The 22,478-nt window shown below is 35.7% G+C and overlaps 1 pseudogene; it reads right to left on the bottom strand.

Annotated features, from left to right (window-relative positions):
* Nucleotides 1–7,790: 7,790 nt before the first annotated feature.
* Nucleotides 7,791–22,478, bottom strand: part of LOC128116487 (aldo-keto reductase family 1 member B1-like) — a 141,316-nt pseudogene continuing 126,628 nt past the window's right edge.

The raw sequence follows: 22,478 nt of genomic DNA, 5'->3' as shown, positions 1-22,478 counted from the left end.
CCCCTCCTCCAAGTTAGTCCAGATCCTCTCTTCCTCCCTATGCACACAATCTTCTTTCTAAAAAAATACCAAAGACTCAGTACAACAAAATCCAAACCTAGAAAACAAAGTACATCACTAAAAAAACAAAAAAATAAAAATAAAAAGCTGTCTGAATGAAAGCACAAAAAATCTGTAGAGTCTATTATTTTTTGGTCACCTACTCCTGAACATGAAATCAGCCCTAGAATGGTTGATACACCCAGTGTCATTCCATCGGAGAAAATTGATTTTCCCTCTCCCAGCAGGTATAAATGGCATTTCCATTGTTAACCTTGATACTAATGGCTAGGTTTGCATTTGTTCATTCATTCCTTCATTTTTAAAGTATGACAAAATAAAAGATAAGCTAAAACAAAAACTATTACATTGATGTCAAACATGACAGACCAAGAAAGGAAAAATAGCCCAAGAGAACAAGAATTAGAGACTCACTCATTTGTAAACTTGGGAATCCCATAAAAATACTAAACAAGAAGCCATAATATAAAAACAGGACCTGGGCCGGGCGGTGGTGGCGCACGCCTTTAATCCCAGCACTTGGGAGGCAGAGCCAGGCGGATCTCTGTGAGTTCGAGGCCAGCCTGGGCTACCAAGTGAGTTCCAGGAAAGGCGCAAAGCTACACAGAGAAACCCTGTCTCGAAAAACCAAAAAAAAAAACAGGACCTGGTGCATACCACTGAAGGCCCTGTGCCTGCTGCTTCAGTTTCTGTGAATTTTTATGAGCTTTGCTCTAATTGATTTAGAGTGCCTTGTTTTCCTGGTGTCCTCCATCCTCTCTGACTCTTATATCCCTTCTGCTTCCTCATCCTTGGGGTTTCCTGAGCTCTTAGAGGAGAGATTTGATGGAGACATCCCATTCAGGACTGCGTGTTCCAAGGTCTCTCTCTCTGTGTAACGTCTGGCTGTAGGTCTCTATATTTATTCCAGTCTACTTCAGGAGGAAGCTTCTGTGGTGATGATTGAACAAGGCTCTGATCTATGACTATAGCAGATTAAATGACTACTAATGAGTAGTCATTTTATTACTATGTTTTAATTTTATTTTTAGATCAGTAGTATTTGGCTTTGCCCTAGGTCCCTGGGCTATCTACTATCAGGTTCTTGGTTACCAAAGCAGTGTTGGGTATGGTTTCCATCTCATGTAAAAGACCTTAAGTTAGTTCAGTTACTGGCTGATTACTCACACAAGTTTTGTACCACCATTTCCCTGGCATAACTTGCAGGTATTACACCATTGATGATCAAAGGATTTGAGGTTCGGTTGGTGTCTATATTTCTATTTTGATAGCTGCAGAGTATCTTCCTGTAAGAAAGATACTAGAACATAGGAGTGAAGGCAATATGTAGATACCAGCTGGACATCTCCATGTTCAATGAGTTGTGTAGGTGTTGTCTTAAGCAATTGGATCTTTCTGTCAGTATGTGGCTTGAAAACAGCCTGGGTTGTGTGAAGATTCCTTTGGGACCCCTTTGGACAACAATTCAATTATATATAACTGAAACCCAGTAGTGGAAGTTTTCTTTGGTGAGAAGAAATAACCAGTTGAGACTCAGTCTTCCCCATTATTTTGAGTTTCATTTAGACCACTTTCATATATGTATATATTTTAGGAGGTTGCTACTATATTGTTTCAATACTAGCCCTCAGTTGTTCCTTAATTTTAGTTGTCTCTCATATTCCCTCCCACTATCCCCTCTACCCTTCTCATTCCCATTTGACCCCCAAATTCCAGACCTCCCCACCCATCCATAAATATCAATTCTATTTCCCTTTCCTAAGAAGATCTACCTGTTCACTCTAGTCCCTTACTCTATACCTACCTTCAGTGGTTCTATGGATTTTAGCATGGTTATCACTGACTTAACTGCTAATATCCACATATAAGTGAATACATACTATATTTGTCTTTCTGGATCAAGGGTAACCTCACAAAGTATAAATTTTGTCTAGTTCCTGTAGCTAGAGTTTTCCTGCCTGACCCACAGTCAGGACAAATCTCTCTCACCCGCCAGTCCCACAGCCACTCAGACCCGACCAAGTAAACACAGAGACTTATATTGGTTACAAACTGTATGGCCGTGGCAGACTTCTTGCTAACTGTTCTTACAGCTTAAATTAATCCATTTCCATTAATCTATACCTTGCCACATGGCTCGTGGCTTACCGGCATCTTCACATGCAGCTTGTCATCATGGCGGCTGGCAGTGTCTCCCCCTCTCAGCCTTCCACTTCCCAGTTTTTTCTCCTCCTTGTCCCGCCTATACTTCCTGCCTGGCCACTGACCAATCAGTGATTTATTTATTGACCAATCAGCAACACATTTGACATACAGACCATCCCACAGCAAGTTCCATCCATTTGATGCAAATATCATAATGTCATTTTCTTAATGGCTGAGTAATACTTTTTTGTGTAATTGTAGCACATTTTCTTTATCCATTCTTGTGTTGAAGGACATCTAAGTTGTTTCCAATTTCTGGCTATTATAGAGAGCTGCAATGAATATGGTTGCCCAAGTCTCTCTGTGTTATGATAAAGCACATCTGATACTTTGGTATATGCCCAAGAGTGTTATAGGTGGCTCTTGAAGAAGATCAATTCTCATCTTCCTAAGGAAACACCACACTGATTTGCATAGTGGTTTTACAAGTTTGCACACCCAATGACAAAATGAGTGTTACTCTTGTTCCACATCCTTGGCAGAATGAGCTATCACATGTAATCTTGATCTTAGCCTTTTTGACAGATGTAAGATGGAATCTCAAAGTAGTTTTGATTTGCATTTCCTTGATGACTAAGGATTTTTAATTATTTCTTTAAATGTTTCTGAGACATTTGAGTTTTCTCTATTAAAAATTCTCTGTTTCAGTATGTACACCAATTAGATTGAGGTATTTTTGCTTGATATCTAGTTTCCTGAGTTCTTTATATATTTTGTATACCAGCACTCTCTCTACAGATGTGTAGTTGGTAAAAAATCTTTTCCTATTCTGTAGGTTGCCAACGTTTGAATAATGATGTCCTTTGCCAGGCAGAAGCTTCTCAGTTTCATGAGGTCTTATTTATTAATTATAGATATTAGTGTCTATGCTAATGGTACTTCGTTCAGGAAGGCTTTTCCTATGCCAATGAGTTTAAGGCTATTCTCAACTTTCTCTTCTATCAGGTTCATTGTATCTGGTTTTATGTTGAGGTCTTTGATCTGCTTGGACTTGAGTTTTGTACTGAGTGATAAATATGGATTTATTTGCATTCTTTTACATGCAGACATCCAGTTAGTTTTAGTTATCTTTTTTTTTTTTGCTTCCACATGCATCTTAAGATTATCCTTTCAAGGACTGTGAATAAATTGTGTTGGAATTTTCATGGGGATCGCATTGATTATGTAAATTACTTTTGGTAGGATGGCCATTTTTACTATGTCATTATTTTTGATCCATGAGCATGGAAGATCTTCCCATTTTCTCATATCTTCTTCAATTTTTTCTTCAATGAAGAATTTTTTGAAGATTATATCATACAAGTCTTCAACTTGGCTTGCATATGCCAAGATATTTTATATTATTTGAATCTGTTATGAAAGGTGTTGTTTCCCTGACTTCTTTCTCAAACTGTTTGTCATTCGTATATAGAAAGGATACTGAGTTTTGTGAGTTAATTGTGTAAACAGTTACTTCACTGAATGTGTGATAATAAAATTTTTTAAATGCAAACAACTGTCCAACATTTTTTCTTAGAAAGAAATAAAGTGGAAGAATGACCATGAACAACAGAATATGTGGGATATTATGGTTAGAGTGGGATTGTGTTGATTTTTGTCTTTATGATCTGGGCATTCTCAAAAGTGGGATATTAAAGTCTTTTGGAAGTATAGTATTGTAGATTATCTCTTCCTTCAAATCATTTAATATTTGCTTTTTATATTTATGTGTTCTGATACTGAGTACACATAGGTATTTTATAAATTTGTCTTCTTGATAAAGAGCATTCTAACATGTTACAGTGATCTAGTTTTCCATTTACAGATTTAAATGTGTATTTGGTCTGAAATGTAGTTATGCTTAATCTCTTTGAATGCCACTTGTATGTAATTTCTTTTCACTTTTATTCACCTTCAGCCTGTGTGCCTCTTTAAAAATGAAACATCTCTTGCAGATTGCATTAATTTAGTCAGGTCTTATGGTTTTATCCATATATTTATTCTGTATCTTTAATTTTTATTTTTAATGTGCATGCATATGTGTCTAAATGTTTGTAGTTATGTGGGTGTACATGTGTAATGGTGAATATACACATGTATGTTTGCATGGAGTCCTGAAGTTCATATCTGATATTTTCTTAAATTGCTCTCCACTTTATTAAGTGAAGTCTCTTGTTGAACCAGAGCTCACTGATGCTCAATCATCTAGCTAGTTAACTTTCCCTACAAATCTCTTGTCTCTGCCTACTGAGTGCTATGATTATAGGTGCCCATCATGCCTGCACAGCTTTTACTTGAGTTCTGGGTTAGTGTGTGTGTGTGTGTGTGTGTGTGTGTGTGTGTGTGTGTGTGTGTACAAGTCATTTACTTGCAATCATACAGAGGCATACATTAAATACAAGGTGATGGAAATCAAATAAGATCTGTAGGAGAATTGAATTCATGATATAAGTGTCTTTGGGTATTTCACTTATGTAAGATGCCATAGTGAAGAAAATTCACAGGATTATGTGTTCTATTTTTGCAACCTCCTGTGAGCTTGAACTTACTAAAAAACAGAAGTTAAAAATATAAGACTTATCAAACTTGGAAATCATTATTTGATCTGTGTTGGAATTAAGGAATTTCTAGTTCTGTATATATTTTATTTTTCCATCATAAAGTTAAAATAAAAATAGTTATATCTGAATATTTCTCATTCTCAATATTTTACACATGAGCATTTTCAAGTTGTTGCATCTTGGACTAGCTGCAAACATGTTCTCAACAATTCTCATATGTCAACATATTCTTTTAACCTCAAACTTCCTTTTTATTAATCAAATTTATTCATTTATTTTACATCCTGATTGTAATTTCCCCTCTTCCCTCTCCTCCCATTCCTTCCTCCTCTTCCCCTTTGCCTCCCCCAATCTACTCCTCCTCTGTTTCTGTTCAGAAAGGGGCAGACTTCCCATGGGTATCAACAAAGCATGGCATATCAAGTTGAGGTAGAACTAAGCTCCTTCCCCTGTATTAAGGCTGGACAAGGCAACCCAGTATGAGCAATAGATTCCCAAGAGCCAGCCAAAGCATTAGGGACAGCCCCTGCTCTTACTGTTAGGAGTTCCACAAGAAGACCAAGCCACACACAGTTTTCACATATATGTAAAGGGCCTAAGTCAGTCCCATACAGGCTCCCTGGTTGTCAGGTCAGTCTCTGTGAGTTCCTATGAGCCCAGGTTAGTTAATTCTATGGATTTTCTTATGATGTCCTTCACCCCCTGGATCCTACAATCCTTCCTCCCTCTTTTCAGCAAGATTCTGTGAGCTTGGCCTAATGTCTGGCAATGGGTTTCTGCATCTATTTTCATCAGTGGCTAGATGAAGGCTCTCTGATGACAACTACAGTAGTCACCAATCTAACCTCTCTGGGTCCATGTGTTGTAGCATGATTATCCTTTACTTTACAGTTAATATCCACTTACAAGTGAATACATTCCACTTTGTCTTTCTGGGTCTGGGTTACTTCACTCAGGATAATTTTTTTTCTACTTTCATTCATTTGTCTTCAAATCTCATGATGTCATTGTTTTTAACAGCTGAATAATAGTCCATTGTATAAATGTATCCATTCTTCAGTAGAGGGACCTAGAGGTTGTCTCCAGGTTCTATATATTATGAATAAAGCTTCTATGAACATAGTTGAGCAAGCATCCTTGTGATGTGATTGAGCATCCTTTGAGTATATGCCCAAAAGTTCACCTCAAATTTCTGAATCTATTACCACTGATTTAGTTTCCAATCAGCAGAGAAAAATCATGCAGATTTTCTTAAAATCACATATGTAATAATTTTTTAAATATCCCTTATATGGTAAGTGAAAGCTAATGTCTTTTTCATATGAAAAATATATTTAAAGATACTTAATCTCTTTAATTGAAAGTATGTCCTTATTTTGTTCCACAAAAATAAAGCAAAACAATCACTTTTTCTTTTTTATTTATTTGTTTGTTTTCTTTGAGATTATAATATAATTGCAACATTTCCCTCTTCCCTTTCTTCCTTCCAAATCCTTTCATATATACCCTTTCCCTGTCACCTTCAAAGCCATGGCCCCTTTTTATTATTATTTTAATATATTATTTTAATATAATGCATTTTCTTTAAAGTTCACAAAAGCACTTTTTGAAGCAAAGAGAAATCGGACTGAAAGAATTGTGTGATGATTTGCTTGCAGGCTTTACAGCAGGCAAGGAAAAAACCTATCAGGGTGAGATAAGAATGAAACTCAGCTCAGTTTGATTTTATCATGACCAGCATTAGACCAGTACTTCTGAAGTCTGGCCCAGATCATTTTTCTTTAGTCTTATTTAAGCAAAGCACAATTTTAGAAAAAAATATTCAGGTAACAATTAACTCAACCCCATGAGTACAACAAAGCTTAAGACATGTTTATATTGAAGATCTTAGCAAAGTACAAATGGATTTATTCATATGATGGTTTCTTGTTTACTCAGAAACAATACTCAAGATTAGGGTCTAGGAAGAATGACTAAAGTAAACATAATGCCTGTAAGTGCCAGGATTGGCCCAGCCCTAAGATAACATCGAAGTCACTTAAGCTGTTGTAAAGCACAAGTGACATCATTCATAAGAATGGGTTTTATGGTCCAAAAGCAATACTCAAGATCTAGGGGAAAGGGTCTAAGATAAGTAAAAACTAAAATTCTGGAAGATATGGGCAGAGCCTGCCTCAATAGACAACAAGGATCACCAGGTTGCAAAACTACATGATGGGAATGTTGTTCTGTATGCTAGAATGTGTGTTGCTCTGATTTGGTTGATAAATAAAATACTGATTAGCTAGTAGCCAGGCAGGAAGTATAGTATAGGTGGGATAAGCAGAGAGGAGAATTCTTTGTACAGGAAGGTTGAGTCAGGAGTGGCCAGCCAGACACAGAGGAAACAAGATATAAAGACAGAACTGAGAAAAGGTACCAAGCCATGTGGCTAAACATAAAGAAGAATTATGGGTTAGTTTAAATGTAAGAGCTAGTCAGTGGTAGGCCTAAACTAACAGCTGAGCAGTTTTAATTAATATAAGCTTCTGAGTGTTTATTTTAAAGCAGCTGCAGGGTCTGTGGGGCTGGGTAGGACCATAGAAAACTTCAGCTACAACTACATCATTCCTGGCATTCCAGGAAGAGCAGCTACGCACCTCATTCTGTTGGAGAGATAAGCAGTGTGTTTAATTTTACTGGCTTCCCCAGTGCTTATCTGTGTGCACAAAGCCTTTGGCCCACTACAAGATTGCAGTTCCAAATACTCAAAACTCAACTGTTAGTTACAATCTTTTGACTATGTATCTTGCTTCTCTTTGGTCAGTAAAGTGTACTAAGGTTAAATATCCCCACATGAGTCAGAAAAAAAGACAAAGAAAAACTGAAAGAAATAACTAATCTACTGTCATGCCCACAAACAAGCTACAATACACCTGCAAGGACTAATAAGAAGGCAAGAAGAAGATGGACAAGTTCCTTGAGGAAAAGCAAACATCCACAGGTTCAAACATTTGCATGGAAGATGTAATCCTTATGTTTGGTATAGTTCATTGATGTACAGACCCTCCAACTCCTGTTGTAGTTGAGTAAGGTGATCATATCCCCACGTTTTGGCTTGAAGTCAAAGATCCTAAAGTTCTCAGAAATGTGTTCTGATGTCAAAGATTTGTGGTCTCCACCAACCTCCCATGTATGAGGAACTTGATTAGCACATGGTCTGTATTTTTATTTTTACTTGGCTGCATCACCTTGATCCTGGGATATTCCAAAATAGCAAGATCCTCAGGCTTGGCCCAGGAACTATCAGAGAACTGAATGGACTGTAAGCAATCACCATGATGCTTTAGGAATGTCAGTGCTTGTTCAACGTCTCCTGAGTTAGTTATGGGTGGCACTTAATCTGGTTAACTGATGCTTATATTTTAATCTGGGTTTATTTATGATCCTCTCAGTTGAAGTCAGACATGAACTGCTTTGAGCAGACCATCATCCACTAACTGTTCCATGACCATCCAAATGTCCAGAAAATAGGTGTCTTAGTTAGGATTTCTATTGCTGTAAAGAGACACCATTATCATGAATTCTTATAAAAGAAAACATTTAATTGATGTGGTGGCTTACAGTTAAAGAAGTTTAGTCCATTTTCATCATAGCAAGGGACATGGCAGTATGTAGGTAGACATGGTGTTAGCTACACCCTGAGGGAAGCTTGAACTACCAAGATGTAGCTAACACCCCCACAGTAACACACTTACTCCAACAAGGCCACACTCACTCCAACAAAGCCACATCTCATAATGGTACCACTCTCTTTGGCAGCCATTTTCTTTCAAACCACACAATCAGTGTCACTGGGAAACATGTAGTCTGATGTACCCAATAATAAACAGTCAGGTCTAAGCTTGAAGGCTGTTAAGCTGTGAATATGGTAGAGGCCCAGGTAGTCTAGCTGCAGGTCATTAAGCATGCTCTAGTAAGTCTCCTTTCAATGTACTCTTGTTGTAGAATGTATACCATGGCTTATTGATGATAAAGGTGATGATCTTTGAGCTTCTCTTGGAGAGCCAGCCCCACTTCCTTCTCATTCTGGTATACCTAGATACAGACAATGTGACATACTCAATGTAAACAGCAGCATTCAAAACCTCAGTCAACTGACCAGGAGACTTGGCAGTTGCCCATACTCAATGTAAACAGTAGCATTCAAAGCCTCAGTCAACTGACCAGGAGAAGACTTGCAGTTGCCCAAGCTAAGGGTGGACATATTGGCATTGTTGTAGAACTTCATAAGGCTGTAACTGCTTCATGCTATACAACCTGGCCATTACTGTGCCAATATGATCACTTTAAATCAAACATCAATATATGTGAAAAATAATGGTACATGCAGTAAGATTCCAGAAGCTTTGTATTTTTATTTCTGCAGTTGAAAAAACTCTCAGAAAGATGAAAAATATAAAAATTTCAAGAAATGTCAAAATTTACTCATTTATTTGTTAATTAAAGCAAAACTAAATAGTTCCTGCCCATGACATTTCCTAATTATCTCATTGTGAAATCAGTAAATCCTTTGATACCAGTGGTTGCTAGCATATGATGGTATGCCCTTTGAACATGTGTTTCTGAAATAGACAGCAACAATATGCTTTTTTTAAAAAAAATATTTTGAGACTTGTCTTTAATTTAAAATTTCTAATAAGAATTTTGGGTGAAAATCCATACAAACATTTTGTTTACTTGGGCAAATAGAAAACTTATATTTTCTCTTATTTTAAATGCAACAAAATAATTGTTTACAAGGTTTTTCCATGATTAATACTTCACTTTATATTTCATTCTCTAAATTGTGACTATTTTGAATTTTATTTCATTTTATTCATCATTTCAGACATATGTTTTGTTTGAAATACCCTATATTGTAACTAAAACTTTCAAAATCTTTATCTCATACCATCTACACTTAACAGCATTCATAAAATGTTATAGAAAGTACTGTGTTATTTCTATGGAAACATTATGATTTCCATGTATTGGTAGGCATTTTAAAATTTTATAATTGAAGTTATTTAGTGGTCAAAATCAAATTAAATCAAGACAGAAGAATTTAAGCAGTTTAACTCTTATAAGACAGTGTCCCTATGCTTTATCTGTAACCATTAGCGGAAACCTCTTCTTTCTGGGTAATTATATGTCATTGTGACATTAGACATCCTGGGTTATTGTTTTTATGAAATTCACTGCTATATATATATAATGCATGATTTTTATAGTATATATTTGAGATAAATTCTACCTTAAAATGAATGCTATACCTACCAAAAGGAAAATAACGTTCTGTAGAGAAATTCAAATCTTTTGAACAATGGTTGGAAAAGGGCAGTGGATGACTTGTGACAGATAATGAGTTTAGGAAGAAATTTGAAAGGAGAATGGAGAGGTTGACTTGATGAAAACTTATTTTATGCACATACAAAATTAAAAATCAATACAAAGAGAGAAAACTTTAAAATATATTTTAGACTATTAATATTCATCATTACTTCATTCTTTTGCTCTTGTTTTTTTTTTTTTCTGAAACAGGCCGTCAATTAAGCATTAATTCTGATGTACACCCATGATAACGGCACTTGCTATTTTAGAGATTATTTATAAAATAATAATCAGAAGACATTTTAAATTGCCAAAAGTAACTTTTTGCCAAAGTGACAAAGTAAAATGGATTTTGTTCAAGGCAATCTTTTATGTACATTATACAAAGAAAAATATTGCATTTTTATAGAACTTCGAAGAATTAATGTTTCAAGAAAAAATTGTCATTTTATATACATTTACATGTAACATGACTGAACACAACAGATCTCACAAAGCTTCCTGTTTATACTTGTATTTCATCATATTGACATATTCTCCATTAGCTTCCGATTTCTTTGCTTGTTTGGGGTTTTTTATTTTTTAGAGACAGGGTTTCTCTGTGTGGTCCTGGCTGTCCTGGAACTCCTTCTGTAGACCAGCAGACCAGGCTGGCTTCCAACTCACAGAGATCCACCTGCCCCTGCCTCTTGAGTGCTGGGATTAAAAGCATGTGTCCCCATCACTCCACAGTTTTCAACTTCTAATTGAAATGACAGTACTTTACAAAATTCTTTGCCCTTACATATTTCAGTTTCCTTACCAGCTAAAGTAAGTGAATCCCCCAATAAAGACACGTTATTGTTTACTAAATAGAAACTTTTCTATAAATATTAACCAATATTGCCATTATAAATATCAGCCTTACCACTGTTGTTTTACCATTTTTACTAGTGCATGAACAAACAAGTGAAAGATACATAAGACAGAGTGCCATTCTAGAGAAGTACAGAAATTCCTTGTGTACATTTTCATAATATAATAGACAACTATAAGGTATATAAGATACAGATGAATTCTTATCACTGAAATTATAACTGAGAACAAAATAGACATATTATATGATTTTAATATTTATGCTTTGATTTCTAATTTATCTAGTTATTACTTAATTGAGTTATTATTATTAATTGAGTCTGTGGTGTGAATAATTTGTAGCTCTTTAATTTTTAGCTAGGATGATTTCATAAATCAGAGTGTAAGAGGTCACTGTCTCTCAGTAAACTTCATTATATTTGAGTTTCTACAGTCTTCAGTCTAACAAACTATGTGAAAATATAAGGAAAAGCAAAGCAATATAATAAATCAAGCTTAGAGAAATTTGGGACTTAAAATACCCCTCCTATAAATAAAAGAAATACTAGGATACTTATTACAGGTATAAGAACTCTATTCAAATACTCATGCTATTAGTGGTGAATTGGTGTTACCAAAAGCACAGCTCTAATCAATCCATGAAATACTATGACTTCCTTTTAAGAAGGTACAAAATTAGCATGTTAATAAGGAAGCTTTATGTAGAAAAATAAAACACAATATAATTATAGAGAGCAAGAGCTTGTAGAAACTATTACTCACTCTTTTGCCTTTATAAAATTGTAACAAGGAATGAGTCTGAGATCTTCTGAGACAAATTATATAGCCAGAAATGAATTATGTAATATGTTTTCAATATATTCTTCTATTTTAAACAAAGTTCATGCAGAATATTACCATTTACTATGGAGCAAAAGCATGTACATCATCAATGAATGTCTCTGGGTATGAATAATAAAAATGACAGCCATCATTTATTGTTTTCATTATGTCAGATTTTAATCAATTATCTTAAATACATTAACTGAAGAACAAATGTTAATCACAAATGAGAAGACTTAAGACATGTTTCTGATGGGTACAAGGCAGAGAGTGTCCTTAAACATTGAACATTGTCTGAAGAAGGAAACTTCACAACTGCTCTTTTTACTTGAAAGCAAAGTACTAGTGAATTGAGATTTAGTTCCAGGTCTATTATCATGCTTGCATACATATGACATAAAACACCATCTGCTTGTTGTAAACATAGTCATTATCAAGAGTGATAGAGAAAAGAGAAACTTTGGATAAAGTGCTGATGGTGTATTACCATATTGTATTAAGGAAGAAAACAAGATGAACATTCAGAAGACACAAGCCTCAGTGCTTGGGTTTTGAGGAAAGGAACATGAATAGTGTGGAGTAGCAATGTGTGAGGAGGTCTCTACTTTACCAATAGGCCTATAGCAGTCTGTAGAGTACTTATATGGCAAGAAATTTAGTATCTCTTCCTTGAGAATTTAAATATTCATAGAATTCAAACAAATACTCCTCCTACACATTTTAAATACCATCCAAGGAAGTGTTATTACTGTGGCAGTGAATCATTGAATTTCTTACTTGCAAAGCACGTTTTCTTGTCTGTCTCTTTTTTGGGGCACCAAATTATCTACATGCTAATTTCAACTTTATAAAGACCCTATAAATCTACATAAAAAGCATTCTTATTTCTCTCCAACACCTCCATATTACACGAAGTTTGTTTCATTCCTGGCCAGCTCTCTGTCAGCAAGAGGTTTGCAAGACACACACATGTGTGAGTGTATGTATGTATACTGTAGGTGAATGTGGTATGTGTGGTGTATGTCCAATAACATCTGTTCATTTACCCATGCATACATACAGAAGTCTGATGGGGGAATGTCTTTCTGTATGCTGTGAAAACATGTTGCTCTGATTGGTTGATAAATAAAGTCATTTGGTCTATGGCAAGGCAGGTTAGAGGCAGGCAGAAAATCCAAACTTATAGACAGGAAGACAAAGGAAAGGAAAAAGCAGATGCCAGCTGCCACCAAAGGAACAGCATGCCAGCAGACCAGTAAGCCACGGCCACGTGGCAACTTATAGATTAATAGAAATGTATTAATTTATGATATAAGAGCTAAATAGCAAGAAGCTTGAGCCATAGGCCATGGCCATGTAATTTGTAATTGATATAAGCCTCTGTGTGTTTACTTGAGTCTGAGCAGTTACAGGACCAGGCAGGACACAGGAATTTTATAAATGGTTGTGTGACCTTGGTGCCAGGCAAGACCAGGAAAACCTCTAGCTACAACACTGAGTATCCTGCCCTATCCCTGTCTCCCTTATTCCCTTGAAACAATGACTCTCACTGAAAGTGAATTGAGGATGACAGCCAACAAACTCAGGGTCTTACTGCCTCCACCTCTCACACTCAGCTTTTTATGAGGGGACAGGGATCTGGACTCAGTTCCTCATGCTTGTGAAGCAAACACTCTTACCCACTGAGCCAGTTCTCCAACTTCCAGGTTATGAATTAAGATTATTAATTAGGGACTCCCTTGCCCAAGTAAGTCACAGAAGTCTTATTAACCATAAAAGTACAGGAGACCTGGGAAAGAGCTGTTTTAACTCTCGCCCTGGGTATTTTTCCTTGCTCATAAATAAAAATTTTTGAGGATTGTCTCTCACTATAAGGAGAAAAAGTGAGCTGAAACTGCTAGGGCAAAGGACTGTGAAAAGGGTTAATCTTTTCAAAAGTCTGAGTGACCCCAGCTTTACTTTCTTTCTCTTAGTGCACAGTAGTTGCTGCTAACTGATGATGGAAGTGAGAGTAGCTGGCAAATTCCCATTCCTGTTGAGCATCTGCCCACCAACTTTACAACATTGTGCCAACATGCATGGGGGCAACTCTTTCTTTTGTCTTTTATTCTTGAATTATGGCCCTAACTGCATATGCTCAAAGATATGTATCTTAAATTGAGCACATGCACAGATGTTTACTGTGGTGATATATTGTGTACCCCAATAAAGCTTACCTGGGGATCAAAGGAAAGAGCCAGCCACTAAATTAGACACAGAGGTCAGGCAAGGAAACTCACAATCTTGAGGCTGAAGATTTCGTAGAGGTAAGCTAGTGGCTGGCTGTTCCGCTTCTTTGATCTTTCAGCTTTCACTCCAATATCTGGCTCTGGGATTTTTATTATAAGACCCTTTAAGATTTGTGTGACAGTTTCCTTCCTAAAGTGTCTCCTCCATGTGAATATGTGTAGGCCTCCTTAATAAATGCTATATCTTCTCACCATTGGAAGAAAGGATGACTTATTTGAGAGCTGTGCTGTGCTACCTATAGGTAATAAAAATCCATCACTTTTTTGTATTGGCTTTGATTTTTATTGATGGGGGGGGATGGGTTTGCAAGTGTAATCCCACTGTGTTGACTTGCATAAGTATAAGATTAAGCAAAGTATGTGATTTTTGTTTAAACATTCAAGTTTTTCTGATTGTTGATAGAGATGGGATAGTTCAATGAAGGAATAAATTAGCATGTTTTAAAAACAACAAGAGTATTTAACAACCCCCTCTGGTATGTCTTTATTGAAAATAGACTTAATCAGAACTGTTTGCCACTATAATTCAGAATGACTTAAGTTTGAAGTCAATAAAACTTGAGCCTGGTGTAGGATTATAAACAGAGTCTCTGATAAGACAAAATTGGTAAAAAATATTAAACTGTCTCTTTACCCAAAATTTAGAGAATGCCCTCCAAGCTTTCTCTTTGTCAGGCCTTCACCTTGGCTTCTGTGTATATCTTTGCTAAGTCTAGCCATAGAAAGTAAATTGTCATATAATTCTCCTACTCATGATATTTTCTTCCAGTAATTTTAATCTATTAATCTCCCTAACCTGCCATTTGGCTATGAACTCCCATTTATCCATTTTACATTCATAATTGATTTTTTTTGGCTATGCAATTGTAATAAATTGGGTACTGGAGTAATTTTTCCCATCATAGTAGTTCTGAACAAAAGCTATCTTGAATGCTTTGTTGTGTGCTTTGCTTTTTTTCCTTAACAAAGGAAATAAAATAGTTGATACATCTTATCTAAACAGATATTTAGTCAACTACTGTCACTACAACTCTATCAGTACCATGTCTGGAAACTTCATTTTCATTATGATTATGTAAATATGTTAACAGATGTGGATTTCTGTTTAGGCACATTAGAGAAAGTAGTATTTCCAGTAACATTACAAAAATAAAATTAATCTAATTTATATGTACTAAACATGAGTTTGTTTATTATAATTTTCTTCACAGGAAAGAGACAAGAGAATAAAGAAAATGTTGGTCATCATAAAAAAATAATTTAACTGGGCTCATATCTTAAATTTGAGACAGTTCAAATTTGCTGCAAATAAATTATATGTAGTCTTTTTCTTGACAGCAATATCATTAAGCATAACAACTGAGCTACCTTGGTACTTTGAACTCTATTATATGTTTATTCTAAGTCTTCATAACACTTTGTGCTCCAAATCACCATGTCTAAAATTATCTCTTGCAAACTTTGACCCTTTTTTATAATGAAAACATATAAAAGTAAGATGTATTCACAATGCATTAATTAGCCTTCTTCAATCCTTGGTATTTCCATTCCTGAGGACTCAGATGCCTTAGAGATTATGTACTTGAAGAGACAATAGATTCTACAGCATTGCTTAACATTTCCCCCATTTCCTTCTGTATAATCAGAAAATCAATATGCACCCCTCACACTATGGAAGGCAGTCCTCATAAAATTCGATTTAGTCTTAATCCTCTGAGAAAAAGGAGCTGTTGAAAGGAATCATGAGAAAGTTAGTAAGATCCTGAGTTTAATTAGGTGTGCCAGTTTCCCACACCATCCTCCCTTCTCATGCACTCTCATTTGTTTTCTTGAGCTTGAACGTGATTTGAGATTTCTAATACCTCCCTAGACATGTCCTTCCCAGGAATGGAGTGTAAGTTGGATACATTCCTCATTTTATTAGATTATTGGTCCTCTAAGATAAATTTAAAGACAGCCTTAATATTGGGAATGTAGAGTTGTCAATGTCTTAAAAACATGTATGAAAACAAATCAAATTTGGATTGTCAGAGTTCTCTAGTGTAACAGAACATATAAAATGAATCTATATACATATATGAAGTGAATATGTTAGAATGATTGACAGCCTGGAGTCCAGCTAATCCAACAACGGCTGTCAACAGAAAGTTCAAAAATCCAGTAGTTACTCAGTCCACAAGGCTGGATGTCTCAGCTGACCTTCAGTATATGCTGCAATACAAAAGTAGAAGGCTCCAATGCCAATGAAGGAATTGATATGATAGCAAGATAAGGGCAAGCAGACTATGATCAAAAGCTTCCTTCTTCCAGGTCTTTATATAGGCTTCCAACAGAAGGTGTGTCCCAGATTAAAGGTGTGTCCTCCTATCTTAAGATCTGGATCAAAGGTGTATGTCTTCCTACCTCAAAGGTCAGGACTAGAAGTAGATTCACCCACTTCAAACCAAGGAAAATCTAATCTCTCACAGGTGTTCCATTCATTTCTGGATTGTAGTCAAATACAGATGTAGCCAAGTTCATAACCAAGAGCAGTCATCACACACATCTTTGTGGAGCTCATTCATCTTAATTGATATGACCTGAGCCCTGTCAATCTAGGACTTTCAGCTATTTACAACATTCAAGTTCAATCTTGAGTTTGTCGGCTTAGAAAAGGCTTAAAACACAAAAGTCAGCAAATTTCATTATGCTATACTGTAGCTAGAGTTTTCCTGCCTGGCCCACAGTCAGGATAAATCTCTGCCACCCGCCAGTCCCACAACCGCTCAGACCCGACCAAGTAAACACAGAGACTTATATTGGTTTCAAACTGTATGGCCGTGGCAGGCTTCTTGCTAACTGTTCTTACAGCTTAAATTAATCCATTTCTATTAATCTATACCTTGCCACGTGGCTTGTGGCTTACCGGTACTTTACATCTTCCTTATCCTGATGGTGGCTGGCAGTGTCTCCCTCCCCCAGCTTCCTGTTCTCTCAATTCTCTTCTCTGTTAGTCCCGCCTATACTTCCTGCCTGGCCACTGACCAGTCAGTGATTTATTCATTGACCAATCAGCAACACATTTGACATACAGACCATCCCACAGCACTATACCCTAGGAATGTGTTCAACACTATTTCTACTGAAAAGTGATGTTTATGTGTCCTTTCTGAAGTCTGTAGTAATTCCATTTTAACCACTAAAGTATAGAAAGTACTTTGGACAATGACAGATGATGACAAATATCTTCCAAATGATTTTTCTGGAAATCACACTGTTAGAAATCAGTCACTCTCAGTAAAATCCAGCTACTCATGACAAACATATTAAGGAGAGAACGTGTACACACTGTTGTTTATAGCTGAGCTTCTAGCAAAACTAGTATAAAATTCTAGTCATGAGAGTAAGTCATTCTGATTGTGAAACTCAGAAAAACTTCAGATAATTATGGATATTATCCACTAGCTACATCTTCCTCATAAAAGGACTTCAGTGTTTAAACACACCAAAATCTATGCATTAGATATACTTCATGAAGAAAATTTCATTTGATGTTCAATATGCTTAAAACTCTGCACATGTCATCATATTCAATGAATGTCTAATTATATTCTAGAGACAAGATTAGTTCATAAAATAGATTGCTGGAATTTGTTGGTTATATAGAAAGTTTGTTTAAGTGATTTGCTCAATTTAGGAGGACCTTGAAAGATTGGAACAGAAGTCAAATTTTATTTCAGGTTATAAGTACATTTGATATGCATGACTCTGTATCATAGAAGAACTGTGAAAAACATTAATTTCCCCAGCAAAATACTAATTTAAAGTTAAGAAGCAGACCTATTCCATGCTAATTTTCAGACGTTTTTTAAATTAATACCTGCCTGCAAAACATATTTAAGTAAAAGAAAAAAGCATGGCCCACAGGCATTAACATGGCTTCAGGTGGCAGTACAGGCCATGGGCATCCACATGTCCTTTGGTGGTAAAACAGATATCAACATGGCCTCTGGGAGCACAGACCATGGACATCCACAAGGCCTCTGGCTGCAGGATAGACCACAGACTTCAACATGGCCTCCAGAGGAAGCATGGACCACAGACATCAACACAGACCTCAGTTGAAGTACGGACCATAGACACCATCATAGGCTGGGCATAGTGGAAGACCAAGGTGGAGGGAATATAAGTTCATATCCAGCATCCAGCATGGAAACTTGGTGAGAATCTGTCTCAAAAAAACAGAAATTTTATAGATAAAACATTTACAAAGCTACTATTACTCTTGTATCAGTATTAAAATGTACTTTAAATTATTTACTAATTTTTATTATATAATTTACATGCTTTTTCATTGTAACCATTTGAGTACTCTGTACTTTTTATAATTTCATTAAACTACTGCTTATCAAAAAAATGAAAGAAAAAAAAGGGATTCTTCTGATTTAGATCAAATAATATGTTAGGGATAGTGACAAAAATGAACTCAGACATTGACAGAATATGACAGAGAATGCAATATTCATGCTTATTTCTCTCACACAAAAATGTTACCATGTGTTTCTATTATTCAGATTTAAAAGTGATGTGGTAGCCAGGAAAGATGGTGCACCTATAATCTTAGCTACTCAATAAGGCAAGGGAATTATTAGTTCAAGGCCTGCCTGGGCTGCATAGTTTGTCTAGATAATTCAGTGAACTCTTCCTCAAAATACTAAAACACTAAAAAAGCAAATAAATAAAACTAATGTGATTTGGAAATAAATCTTATCACAATTGATTTTGAATAATATATAATATATTTTCAAGTAATAACAAAATTGCCACAAATACATCAAAAACATGAATTTAGTCAATAAAATACAAAATTGAACTGAATCTTCATCTGAAGAAATTAATTTCTATTTATCTTATTCTCTAAAGGCTTAGATAAGATAAAAATAGTCTAGAAATCATGTTGAAATTATATTGTGAAAAAGTAAACAAATATATGAAAGTAAAAGTTGAAGATATACTTTCTAATTTAATGTATAAAGGAAGTTAAAGCACACCCTCAGTATTGCCATTATTTAATACTGTCACCTTTATCCCAGGAAGAAAACAAGCTTAGAATTATAAACTTAACTATCAAAGACAAACAATAATTACTCTAGTAGGAGTCACCATAATTAATGGATAGTTTTCAGTGTTAACAGAAAGAATGATATTAGCATCTAAATTTAAACTGTATATACAGGAGCATGCGAAAGATTCTTTATTCTGATCTGAAAGATGGCTCTGTGGTATGATCTCTACAGGCAATTTTCAGGCAGAGTTAAACACAAAGTATACCAATTACTTTTTACAAATTAGGCAGATAATTTAGATGACCTTTTCCCCCTATTTTTTCCTTTCATGGAAAATAGATTCCTTTCTCATACAACATGCCTTGATTATCCTTTCCCCTCCTTCTACTCCTCCCAATTCCCTCCCCAACTCCCCTCCCCTCCAGGTCCACTCCCTTTGTGTCTCCCTTAGACATGAACAGGCTTCTAAGAGATAACAAGCAAACATGATAAAATAAAATATAATAAGATAAAGCAAGAACCTAGCTTTCAGCTTAGCATTTTTATGAGACTCTTGAATATATTAACAAGTGGGTCTCTGATTCTTGTGCCTGCTCTTAGGGGTCTTGTTCTTCTGTTGGGTTGCCTTTGCCCAGCCTCAAAGTGATGGCCTTCTTGAAGAAGATCCATTTGTTTCATTTAAGAGAATATTTTTGAAGATTTGTTCTGTGTCATTTAGAGTTTTGAGACTCTTTTTTTTTACTGTGAACTCCTATAACTGATGACTCAGTTACTTAATTGTATTTGTTAAAAGCAATCTCAATTGAGGCAACAGAGGATAGAAATGTGTGTGTGTGTTTGTGTGTGTGTGTGTGTTTTAAATAATAATTATTTCATTCCTTGGTTTTCAACAAATTACGTGCATAATAACACTACAAAATGACTAATTTGTACGGACACAATATAATAATTATATTACTCTGAATTCTATTTTTACAATCAAGAAAAAAAGATAATTTTACTCAAAGACTATAAGAGAGATATAATCACTTCAATGGTTATATTTTTGGTAGAATACAATTGGTATTTGTTTAGTTACTTCTCACCTATACCAGAAAATTGCAATAAAGAATATCCACAATAGATTCCTTGTAGGAAATGTTCTGAGTAACACCCAAGTGTTATGTGAGATGATCATATACAACTTAGGAAAGACAAACTGATTTGGCAGTCAAAAGGCAAGCATTAAAAAAGTGGGCTAGTGAAATTATTTGTCTCTGAAATATATGGAAATTCAATTTTTATGCTCCTGATTACAAAGAGAATATTTCAAAGCTGGCAAAATTATTAAGGTTCTGTAGAATATTTATTCATTTATTGGAAGAGCAGAGTTTTCCTCAAATCTAGAACTGTTCTATTTTTATTTTACTTATTTATTTTATTTTGGATTTTCAAGACAGGGTTTCTCTATGTAGTTTTGGTCTCTGTCCTGGATCTTGCTCTGTAGACCAGGTTGGCCTCGAACTCACAGAGATCTGCCTGGCTCTGCCTCCCGAGTGCTGGGATTAAAGGCATGCGCCACTACCATCTAGCTAGAACTTTTTTTAAGCTGGTTAACCCACTAATTGAGTACAATAAAAAATTTACTTTGAACAACTCTTCATAAATGAATCCATGGTTTTATTTTAAAAATAAAGACAACTATTAACAAAACACGATCATTTCTCTGCTTTTTGAAAAATACTGTAAAACTGGATTTGGTGGCACATTAATTTTAATACTAGCAGTGAGATGTCTGTAATTCCAAGTCCAGTCTGGTCTACATAGTGAATTCCAGGCCAGCCAGAGAATACTGTAAATGTTTTATATAATATACTTTAGAAATAGTAACTAGTTATTTATGTCAGTATTCCCCCAGAAACTTAATGTACTAAAACAGAATTTTCCCCTCTAGATATAAATGAAGGGAAATTTATATCCAGTAATTATTGAGATCATAATCAGTTATTTTGTTACTTACTATGGAAACCAAAGTGCTTTGGGGTTTAGAGTCTCTCAAATACTTTCAAAGGATCTTTAGACACAGTGACACTGCTAGTTAATACAGAGTCTTTGAACAAGTATTGTTCTCATTGTACTCAAATTAACCAATGCTGTTAGCAGATAGTGAGGACAAGAACATGGACTATCAAAGAGAATAACAACATGCTCTTGTTAGAGAAAAATGCTTGTGGCTAATCCAAAATGCTTCTAGAAAGGAATAAGATTTCAACTGAAACCTGAAAAATGAGTAGAAATGGATAGATGTGCTGCCAGTGTGCTAACTGGCTAAGATGTCCCTCTAGTTGGTAAGAACGTAATAGGCTATCTACTAAGCTATCAGCTCTCTCAAGGAACTGCATTCAGCTAAAGAAATCTGCTTTATTTTAAGCTTCTCTTTCTTTCCTTGGCCTTCTACTGGCATCCAGTGATGGGACAAAGCAGATATAGGAAAATAAAACATTTTTCCCCAAAACAGAGATCATTCTAAAGGGCCAATCTAGCTTAAGAGTTTAGCTGAAGATCTTTTCCCATTCTGTAGGCTGTCGCTTTGCCTTGTTGACCGTATCCTTTGCTCTACAAAAGCTTCTTAGTTTCAAGAGGTCCCATTGATTGATTGTTTCTCTCAGTGTCTGTGCTACTGGTGTTCTATTTAGGAAGTGATCTCCTATGCCAATGCATTCAAGACTACTTCCTACTTTCTCTTCTAGCAGGTTCAGAGTAGCTGGATTTATGTTGAGGTCCTTGATCCACTTGGACTTAAGTTTTGTGCACGGTGATAGATATGGATCTATTTGCAGCCTTCTACATGTTGATATCCAATTATGCCAGCACCATTTGTTGAAGATGCTTTCTTTTTTCCATTGTGCACTTTTGGCTTCTTTGTCAAAAATTATATGTTCATAGGTGTGTGGATTAATGTCAGGGTCTTCAATTTGATTCCATTGGTCCACATGTGGGTTTTTACGCCAGTACCATCCCACATCTGACAGAGGACTGATATCCAGAATATATAAGGAACTCAAGAAATTAGACATCAAAATGCCCAACAGTCCAATTAAGAAATGGGCTATAGAACTAAACAGAGAATTCCCAACAGAGGAAACTCAAATGGCTGAAAGACATTTAAGGAATTGCTCAACATCCCTAATCATCAGGGAAATGCAAATCAAAACAACTCTGTGATACCACTTTATGCCTGTCAGAATGGCTAAGATCGGAAACACTGAAGACACCTTATACTGGAGAGGATGTGGAGCTAGGGAAACTCTCCTCCACTGCTGGTGGGAATG

This window comes from Peromyscus californicus, unplaced genomic scaffold, assembly GCF_007827085.1.
Source record: "Peromyscus californicus insignis strain IS unplaced genomic scaffold, ASM782708v3 Scaffold_10__1_contigs__length_136768540, whole genome shotgun sequence".
NCBI lineage: Eukaryota > Metazoa > Chordata > Mammalia > Rodentia > Cricetidae > Peromyscus > Peromyscus californicus.
The sequence above is the reverse complement of the archived record's forward strand: the minus strand, read 5'-3'. Positions and strand labels throughout refer to the sequence as shown.